The sequence below is a fragment of the Anarhichas minor genome, unplaced genomic scaffold, assembly GCF_050575085.1.
Source record: "Anarhichas minor isolate MPS153535 unplaced genomic scaffold, ASM5057508v1 ptg000024l, whole genome shotgun sequence".
In the NCBI taxonomy this organism is placed as follows: Eukaryota; Metazoa; Chordata; class Actinopteri; order Perciformes; family Anarhichadidae; genus Anarhichas; species Anarhichas minor.
The window spans coordinates 8,326,287-8,337,442 of record NW_027466470.1 but is presented as its reverse complement, the minus strand read 5'-3'; positions in this window follow the sequence as shown (position 1 = coordinate 8,337,442).

Genomic DNA, 11,156 nt, shown 5'->3' with positions numbered 1-11,156 from the left:
GTGGTGCTGTGAATACAATGCTGTGCCACTTCCCACAATATTCAAGAGGAGTTTTGAGTATCCTCCTTGCCTGCAGCAAACGGGTTAGTTTAACATGCAAATGCAACCTTGATGGAAAAATAACTCATCCTTGGACTCTTGCCCGCACACACGCGTAGTAAACATATATCTGTATGCACTGACATTACTGTATTTCAGGTGTCTTAAGAGAGACTTAAGTCTTTGGTGTACACAATTTCCTCAACCTGCTACATTTCCCAGAATCTCCTTTGGCAGCCCCAGAAAACAGCCGTGATTTTAGATGTTTTTTTTTGTGTATAAGTGGAGAATGATAAGAAAGTAACAGCAGGAGAGTTTTTTTTTACAGCACTTTCTGTGCTGCATGTGCATCATGTCGTGTGGCTGCATTGAATTCTATTCTGGTGAGAAATGTGTTTCTCCTTCCTACATAATCATTGCCACAGTCTTCTCTCTAACGGGCAGTGTGCGATGTTTTAGATATAATGCTACTTGGTTCCAACAGCTTTGCATCAATTAAGGACGGTAAACATTCATTTCTATCTGCAGAGTGAGCGCTTGGTCCACGAGTTAGTGCGAGCTCTACACATCCTACGCTGTACGTCCAACATGCTGAGAAGGTGGGGCTAGTTAAAAATAATGAGCTGTGGTAGCTATAGGGGGCAATGAGTGATATCATATGAGCAGATTATTCAGTTTACCATATTCTTGTTGTAATTCAACAGTCTCAAGGCAACAAATCACATTTATCCAACTGGATAATAAATTCCCATGTTGTCACAAAATATGATTTATCTTTTATTAAGTTGTATGGCACGGGTTGGAAGAAACGTAATGCCACCCCGGATCATGTTTTTTTGTATTAACATAATAAGTGAATATTTTTAGCATACGTATTCCAAACCATAATCTTAAACAGCCTTGACTCTTAACACATACAGAGTATAGGACACAAACATCTGAGCAATACAAGAGCGCAAAATACTTTAACCGGAAAGGATTTCACCAGTAGACATAATCGAAAATATGATTCCCAAAACACATTATAGGCAAAACCATTCCGCATTATATTTAAATGTAATTTTTTTGTCACTTAGCAGCTTACTGCCCTCAAAGTAGAAGCTCTTGAACAGTTGTGTTCTCCACGTCAGGTTATTGGACCGACAGGAAATAGCCGTCCTTTTAAATCCCATGTTGTTTTCTCCACTAACACTGGACGAGATTTTATTTTGCATAGATAAATTCCATTTGTCAAACCTTTTACAGGCACGCTAAAATGAATGTAAAGCAGCTGCACCATTAAATGTTCCCATTTATCTGAAGCAGATAGATAACACCAGCCTAAAAAGCATTGGCAGCTTGTTGTCCAACTGGTGAGCCGGAAAAGCAACATCAACGTACTACTGAACAATGACGATTAACAATTCTTAAATCGTAGATTAAGTAATGATATTAATGTCAACGGGAAGCTCGGCAGAGCCCATAAAAAAAAAAAGCCTGACAATGTCAACAGTGCATTAGAGTGAGTAACTGTCAGCGTGGAGAAGTTGTTGACGGGTTGTTGGAGGAGAGATTCATGCTTCGACTGACGGCAGTCTCCAGAGCACAGTACATCACCTGACAATTATGTGCCACGTTTTCTGATGGCCACTTTATCTTTGTTTTTCTGTGCTCAGACTGTATTAGGCTCTGCAAGACTCTCGCAGTCAACGCTGCACACTTTGTGTGTGACAGAGGCATCCGTATTAAGAAGAATGCAAGGACTGTCTTTATTCCTCTGCTGGGCCGTTGTAAAGACATTGATTATATTTTCTGTTTATTCTACACGCCACAGAGTCCTTCTGCTCGAGCACACATTCGGCACAGCATCAGTAATTCTTCTTAAGCAGGATGTTTCTTTGTACCTGTGGCTATATGATGATGGGGGGGGGGGGGGGGGAATTCAGTTTGAACTATCCATTTACTGAGGCTGTTCCGACTCCTTAACAGTTATCTGATAAATCTTTGCTACAGTTTGTTCCTCTAGTTTTATATAGCTCTGGTTTCTTAGCGGTAGTTTTGTTTTATCTCCACATCTGTCCTGGTTTTGGTGCCAGTTATGATTCTATTGCACAATTCAATCTTCTTATTGTCTGAGAACATATTCTACCATTTGACAAAAGCAACATCTCTAAATCAGAACAGTGCACTCGAGTTAGTTTTAGGTCACAAAAATCTAAATCTGTGAGACTGAACCAACGTTGTCTTCTTCTACGGTGCAAAGCAAAAAATAACCTGTTTCTACATTTGTGTGATAGTTGAACTTTGCTCAGTGATGATCGAGCAATCTCAAGATTGGTTCTCAAGATGCTCTTACTGGTCCTTTGAGTAAGGGATGATTGAAAAATAATCTGTGGATTTCTCAATTTTGCTTCAACTTCGATCTCAGCAATCAACATTTATCGACTTTCCATCACAGCTACATAACCGATGATGCACAGCAATGCTGCCGCATGTCCGTGTTTGCTACATCTAATGCAATTATACTATACTCGAAGAAGAAAAGGCCCATGCCTCCTGTCAATCTTAATATGCAGTCTGTGAACATTCATGTCAGTCGTAAAATAAAAAAGAAAGTCTTATTTGCGGAATGTTCATGCCTGAAGTGCTGAAGTTAATTGAGTGCATAGTATAAACTGGAGTAGCACATTCATGACGAGCCACAATAATCATGTTTTATGTGCAACACGTCGCTTGTTATGATTCTGGATCAGCAGAGCGGCCTATATTGAGTGATGACTTCTTTCTAATCACATGCAGAATGCAAATGAGAAGCACCAGGAACGCTATGGAATATATTACCAACTTCCTGATGTGTAAGAGATAAAAAAAAAGTCGGAGCCAGACACGCTAATGCTGTCGCGCTCCCAAAGGGAGATTTTTTTTTTTTTACATAGACAAACAAATTATTGTGATCTATCTTCCCTTCAGATTCATCTGTTACTGCTGCTGTAACAAAGTACAGTAAGGCTGTGACTGACAGTCAAGAGTGCTGCCGTTCTCCTCTGGGAAATGTTTCTCTGGTGTGTACGGAGCAGACTTGCTCTGAACACTGATGAGTTCGCTCACCATGCATGAATTATGCTCTTTGTGTCGGTAGCTCTTCCTGGAGAGGAGAGACTTTGTCAGCGAGGGCGGGCTGAGGCCAAAGTTCAAAAGTTAAACTATGTTTGCTTTGAAACTTTCCATAGTTGGATGCATATCTCTAATTACCAACACAAAGATCATTTAAAGTTTAAAAAAACATCATAAATAATAACCGAACATAATAAAGAAACCATTTAAACCCCATGTACCACATTCATTAGAAGCATCTATACACAGCCTGTCCATTTGGGAGGCTGACTCACTGCCTTGAGGCAATTTCTTTCAACTTTCTGTAAGCACATTCATCATTGTTACAAATTTAACTTGGAGAGAAGTAAGACAACAACTCATGCTCGCACCGTGAAGTATTGGCTTTTTTTTTTTTTGACAGGTCGCGATCGAGAAAGATAAATCCGTCAGTGTGAGTGAATGGTTTGTTTTCCCCTGACATCTGTTGTGGGAGTTGGGAGGCTGGTGCTGTTCCTTACAGCCCCAGGGAGTAGTTACGTAGACTACGGGGTGACACAGTTGGGATTACAGCTCTTCTCACTGGAATCGAGAGGGGGGGGGATAAAGACAACACAGTGTCCCTGAGGAAGAGCTGGACAGCAGGGATACTGACGTGCATCAGTTTATCTTGAGGAAATAGCATGAAGTCCAAGTTTAGGATTAAGGCCAAACCTGTTCTTCACAGTCCACGTTTGAAAAGCCGTAGCAATGTTTCTGTAATAAGTAAAAGCAAAAATAGCTCTCTGGTCCTCGACAGTACAGCCTTCTTGAGTGGGAAAAAAAGAGCAAACTTGGCGCACGCATTTAACAGTGGATGTTTTTAATGCTGCAGACGTCTCCTTCTTAGTTCCTCTGTCCTCCTCTCTTTTGTATCTCCGCCAAAACTAAGAGCCATTCTTTTCCACTTGTCACATCCAGGAATGGTAATACGTTTATGACTTTGCTGGAGCAGACGGAAAACCTTTAATAGGAAGAAAAAAAAGAAAGAAAAATGAATTGATATTCTTCAGCATGGAGAGGATGTGGCGTTCATCTGAAAAGTTCTCATACGACAAGAATCAAATTATGCACAGATGTGGCGCGCAATCTGTTTCAGAATATTTATTTTAAAAAACAATACATGTGGATTACAGTATTCCATTATTATCTCATAATGCAGTGGGAATAATGTAATTGTTGGGCCAGTGTTAAACACGGGGCAGTTGAGGAAAACTTCAATAGGAGTGAGGGAAATCCAATAGATGGAAGCCGCCGCAAAAACTTATCAAATGTGAGTTGCCGCTCAAAGATGTGCACATATAGATATTCTGCCTCTGCAGACACATTTGAAGAAAGCAATCCACTTAACATGGAAATTGCCCTTTCATCTGTTCAGAGGGACTCACGCCGAGGAAGCTAAGAGGCAACTAATCAACAATAAAGGAAATGGTTGAGCTGCAGCATCGACTTTGGGTAAAAATCTTCACTTTATGAACCCAAACCATGTCATTTCCTACATAGGCTATTAGCCCCAAATGAGATATTAAGCTGAGATTGAATTTGGTTAAATATCTATATTCATCTATTTTTTATCATAACTGTTCACTGTGAAACTGCAAGTCCCCCATCACTCCATATAACTGTGAGTTTTTTTGTGGTACAAATTGCCGTGAAAAAGAGCTCATTCCTGCAGACCGCGCTACGGCGCCTCTGAGGGCTACCGGGTCGTAGCTGAGCTATTCTCCCCGCGTGTGATAACTTAGAAGCTCCGCGCGGTGGAACGGCGTGTGAAATATGGACCCCCCCCCCCCCCCCCCCCCGCCACGTTTCGACTCAGCAGCTAGTCAATTGACTTCAAAGGCCACTTAAGATTTGAGTGTGTAATATTTCATCTGATCGAATTTGCATTAAAGCACCACTTTTCTGCCTACCTCTTCATTTATTTGAATCAAACAACCAGAACGGGGCTTTTTTGGGTTCGTCTCTTGTTCCCCGGCTGGACCGATGGTTCACACCCTTTGTCTTAATATTGGTTGACTTCGGTGCTTCTTCCTCCCACACAGTTTGGGTCACAAATGTTGTTTCTTTCATATTCAACATCTGACTGTTGATGTCTGATTGCCAAGTAGAAACCAGGAGGCGGCATGTAACCGGTTGTTTCGAGAGTAGACACCAAAGGGATTTGTGAACATTCACAGTAACTGGAATAAAAGGCAAAGGATTGTATCTTTGCTGGGTGGGCGTTACCGCTGCCTCTGTGAGAACCACTCTGAGTCCGAGTGAAGACGAAACACACAGTAAATGATGTGCATAGTTTAGCCTCTTACATGGGACATGTGAGAGCCCATTGGCCAAAGGAAATCTAATTAAGTTTGGAGTAAAGCACATTATGGCCTCATTACTGTTGATTGACCTCTCGGAGACCTGTTACTGGAACGCTGGAGAGGATGCCTGCATACAGACAGAAACATTAAGAGGTTATGTTCTGTGAGGAAGTGAATGGAAAGCACATTAGAAAAAAAAGACATTACTCCATTCAACACAGATATTCACCCCTTAGGAGGATTCTTGCTCTTTGCAGTTCGAGACCATCAAGGATCTGATAAAACAACTAATAAATAGGATAGTGAGGAACCAAGACTTAAAGTGAGGCGTCCCGTTATCAAAGGGTAGCTGGAGAAGCTAATTTTCTTTTACTTCAGATGTGTGTTGCCCGAGGCGTGCCTTTGAAACCTGCTAGCTTTTCAACTAAAGATGAATCGGTGGGGGGGGGGGATTTCGCTAAGGTGCAACGGTGTTATCTGACAAAGACGTTTTTATATTATTGTGATATGTGGCGTGGTCTTTTTGGCCAAATGATGGCTATGAAAGCGATTCAAGTCAAGGTCGCAGGCAACTCCACAAGACTGAACGAGTATTTGCAATGCATGTACAGGGACTCAGCAGAATCCCATAAAAGGTATCCAACACATAAAAAGAAAAGAAAAGAGGAATCCCCTTAAAACATCTCACATCAGTAGGCGTCCGTAGCTTCAGGCTCGCTCCCATCTTGCTTCATTAAATTCTCACACAGCCCTCATCAAAACACATCTTTCATCTAGACACAGTGGCGGTGCAGCGCAGAGACCAGACTGCACCGCCACCGATAAGTCTGCATGTTGTGGAACGGACGCTTGCTGCTAACGCAGTGGGATAAGCAGGCTGCTTTTTGTTGTGTTTTCTCTCCTCACAAACAAAAGGGATCCTTGAAGATGTATAGAACCTTTGAAGTTAATCTCGCAGCAACAGCTGATGTCGATGCGGACGGCCACTGAAGTGTCAGCTGTGTGCGCATGAAGTTGAAATATATCACAACTGGGAAAGAGAAAAGATAGATGGCCCAAAAAAAAAAAGAGGACTGCTGTGTGGGTGTAAATTAATTCACAAAAGTGAACGGTTTGATCGGGTTGCATTAATAGAGATATCTGCCTTGTCTTTTTATTGACTTAAAGGCACTGAAGCCAACTTTAAGCCAGAACAAGACAAAGACTATTGACTTTTCTATAGTTTTGGAATTAGTCCTTTAATTTATTTTTCCCAAATGTTTTGTTTTTCCAGCTGCTGTGATCACAGACGCTATATTTTGTTAAACTTTCTGTAAATAGAGTAGCGCACTTGGGTTTTTAGAAATCTTTCCTTTGTCTTTTTTTTGTCTTTGAAATATTTCCTTTGTCTTTTTTTTGTCTTTGAAATATTTCCTTTGTCTTTTAGGCTGGCTGCTAGTGGGCGGGGCTAATCCAGTAAGAGACCCCAGGTGTATTAAGTGCTCAGCCAACCCACTGACAGACTGACTTTCCTTATGTCATGACTATTTTCTTTTACACAAATACATATACCAAATACCATTATTCCAGCTGTAAGCTCGGGAATTAAGTTTTTTCCATTGGTTTATTATTTTTTTCAATTGCAGTAATTACTACAGTGCTTGCATGTTTTTGTTCGCCATTACAATTAGGGAAACAAAACACAATACAATTGTACATTACTAACTCAAATGTAAAACTATGCTATTCAAATGGGTATCGTTACCACATTATACAGAGGTCTAGCTTCAATAGTTGGTGGAGGGAACAGAACTTTAAGCTTGGTCATTAGACGTGTTTTTAGACTTTTCTTTTTTTTACCTTGAAAGCTTCAGTCAACTTTTTCTCCTGAAGTTGTTACACAGGATTGTACCTTTAGACTTTTGAAATAGAATAAGTTGTTGAGTTCAGCCGCTGACATTTTGCACTTCACTGCTTCAAAGCTGGAGCGTCCATTAAAATGTTATCAATGCTTCAATGGCCAGTCACATTAGAGTGTGTCTTGGAAAAAAAAATGAATACATAGACTTTTTACTGTGAGATGTAACCACGCCCAGGTGTTATTTCTGGTGTTTCTGTTTTAGACTGAGTGTGTGTGTGTGTGTGTGTGTGTGTATGCGCGTGTGTGTGTGACACAGTTATGACAGACATCACTGTCACAGATATTAGTGCTGCACCCTGTCAGGTGGCCACAGGCATACATGCAACTGCATGAACTGAAGCATTAACTAAACATTACAGACAGACCTAAGCATTGATGTATGATTTATGGGGACTGGCAGCATGAGTGTGATCTTCATCTTACACACATTCAAATATTAATGTAAAGCAGTGTATATATTTATAAGTGTGTGCTGTGTATAAATATATATATTATTTTCGTTTTGATGTATGTATGATGTATTCTGTGGGTTGTCAAAAGTCAAGTCTTCAGAGTGCTGTCAGGTCTTCTCCATGTTTCTTTATAACGCCTCTATTTCACTATGTTTTTCTTTCATTATTTCCCTCTACGTGAGGCCTCTCTGTGCTTCTCCACAACCCTGATCTTTTTGCTTGTAGTACCTGCTACTTGAGTGTCTCGCGGGTCATTTTCAGGTGCCTATTCTGACTCGGCTAGTCTCACCCGTTGTTGCCGGCAGTCACACAGTGCACTCACTGAGGGGTGAGCTGGCTGTGGCCTTGGCCAATCAACAAACATACAAAAATGTCTGTACTCTTTAAGATAGGATTGGAAAAACAAACCTTCAGGTAGTTCACAGCGGAAGGTGTTTGAAACTTCTATTCCAGCAGAACTTTTGTTTATGAACACTGACCCCACAAAATACTTGAGAATAAGAGTTTTCTCTCTTTTTTATTTGTGTTTTAAGACCCTGGAACATACACAATTACCTTTTAAGGAGCTGTGACTGTGCAAAATGTTGTCATTATGTAACATTTATGTTTGTCATAGCTCATGCCAGTACCAGTGTGCGAACATGTTTGTAACGCTACAAATGTGGGTGGCACAGATGGAATATCATTGTTGTTTTGTTGACTAAACATACACAATATGTACAATATTTACTCTACTTATTACACTCGCTCTCTCTCTACATATATATATATATAGCTTGATAACCTAAAGGATTGTTGCTGAGAGATTGTTTTGGAGTCTCCTTCTCTCCCAGTGTTCACTGCCTAATAGAGCGTAATTATCCCCTCTGTTCGACTGTACACGAGTGACATTTCAGTCTGCACATTTCCTTTTCAAGTAGTGTTGGTGTGAGACGAACACTCTGACCACGCTTACATTTAAGGGCCACGAAAGCCAGACAATCCACCTCCGAAGCAAGGAAACCAAAGGTGAGTACATTTTAACATTACACCTCAAGCGTGAGTCATTGAAAGGAGAGCAATTTATCGATTGAAGCTGTTGCTTTTATACAGAAATGGAAGACACCACAATGGCAAGACTCTCACTGGTTTTAGTCTCAAGGCTTTAATCGTCCCGCTAATGCCTTCTCCAAGGAGCTGTCAATGTATTAGAAAGGTCCCTTGTACCCAAATAACACTAGTTATCTTTGACCCATTTATGTACCGGGAGGAGTGACGGTGACACTGGCAGGATTTTGGGGTCTATTGTGCCATCACCGCGCAGCATATTGTGCACCTTCTTTTTTAAATTCACGTTAAGCCCTTTTTTTATTTGCGTATAATGTTCATGGCAGGAGCTGAGACTGCTTCCCCAGCTGAGCTAAAGAGACCTCAATATGCTCGTCTTAAAATGATCTCAACTTCTTTCTTTTTCTGTCGTTCATCACAGATCAGAGTAAAGCACACTTTGACTGTTGTTGTCTTTATACTGCTGCATATATCATGACCACAAGGTAGGAAACTCATGTTGTTCTATGTCCCGAGAGTTTTTTTTGTATTTTAAAATGATAATAATCTAGAACCATATGTTAAAGAACCCTGTATCGCTATTCTTTCACAGGGCCTGCTCGAATCACAGCTGACACCTTTTGTAGTAATTCATGTTCTGTCGTAATTAACCAACATAACGCATCATCTGGTCAGTCAGTGCTCATTTGTAATATGTTACACTAAGTAATTGCAGTGTGTAATTTCAGTTCTTGAATATTCATGCAGCCATACTATTAAAGCATCTGTTGGAAAATGAGAATGTTTATGATGCCCTGGTAAGCTAACAGAGGTTAGCAGGCATAAACAGTAATAGATGCTGTAGCATGCAACAACAGCACTTAATTTCACACTGTGCTGGTCCTTAACAAAGACTGATCTGCCATCATTTCACCTTTTGTGGCTGCTGAATAGACCAACATTTGATTGTTCCATGGAAAACAAGTCAATGGCCATATTCATGGAAGAACAATGGGACCCATGGACGTGTGTGCTCAACCTGATTGTAGATAAGTAATGCATTTTTGAAACCTTAAGGATAAATATCACTTTCTGGTGCGCCTTAAAATGACATCTCTCTTTGCGCACTAAACTGTTAAGTCTCTCCCGATAAAAGCATCTTCGAAATGAAATGAAAACAGGCCTTAATGGATATCCCTAATGGGTTTCCTCTCAGCTTGACAGTGACGATAGGAGCCTTTTAAAAAAAACCGTATCGAGAAGAAAATGGAGATTTGTTTCTTCACATATATGTCATCAGTCGAAGGAAGAGCCTTTTAGCTCTCAGTCACATCCATTGTGTATAGCACGCCTGCCTTACAATGCTTTTTAAAAAACATTATCTTTGAGAAAATGCAATGCACATCACATTTAGTTGGACATCATGCAAGTGCGTGAATGGAAGTTCTAATTGCAAGAGAGTTCCAACATCGAGTAAGTACAGTGACGTCTTGATTCATTTTTATGTAATTGTCTCTCTCGGTCCCAATAGCCTATTAAAGTGCATAGACCTCTTTATGTAGCGGGGCACTAAGTGGAGTACAAATCACATTGGAATGTCTACAAGTACCCCTCCTAATGTTCATCAAGCTCAGTACCCGCCGACACTTGCACAAGAAATATAACAAAGAGCTCCATGATGAAGTCTTACTAATAACAATTTCAGTATCTCTCAAAGTAGTGCGGTTTAGAGACACACTGCTGGAAAACTAGAGAAAAGCTGTGTCATATGGAATTGTATAATACAGCTGAATAATTTGCTGAGCGATGTTTCTTTGTAAATCAACCATCTTAAAGTGAACCGCTTGCTTTCATAGTGCTCAAAATTTGTCACCAGATTTTGGAGCATTTAGTACCAGCAGGTCGGAGGACAGTGACTCATCTAAAATGACTCTGGAAATGTTTAGTGATGCATACTCATTTTTGTTGTCGTTGTTATTTTCCACTCGGAGGCAGAAAAACCAAATCACAAAGCCTGACACTTAATCTCCTTTTAAAGGTTTTAGCGACGTATTGGCGTACAGTCGCCTACTTTCATTTGTATTAAGTTGTATTTTTGGCCACTTTACGAATGTTTAGTGCAACAGATTATAAGCTGTGTTTTGGTAGCCTTCAAAAATGTGTTCTTTAGCTTGGTGGAGGCTTCACGTTCCTCACGAGACTGAACTATAAATGTGCGTTTGTACGCTGTTAAACCCAAACTATGAGCTAAGTGAGCCTAAAAAGCTGTGTGAAGATGCAGGGTTGGGTGATAATTCTATGTTGCTTTGTCACTATAGACAT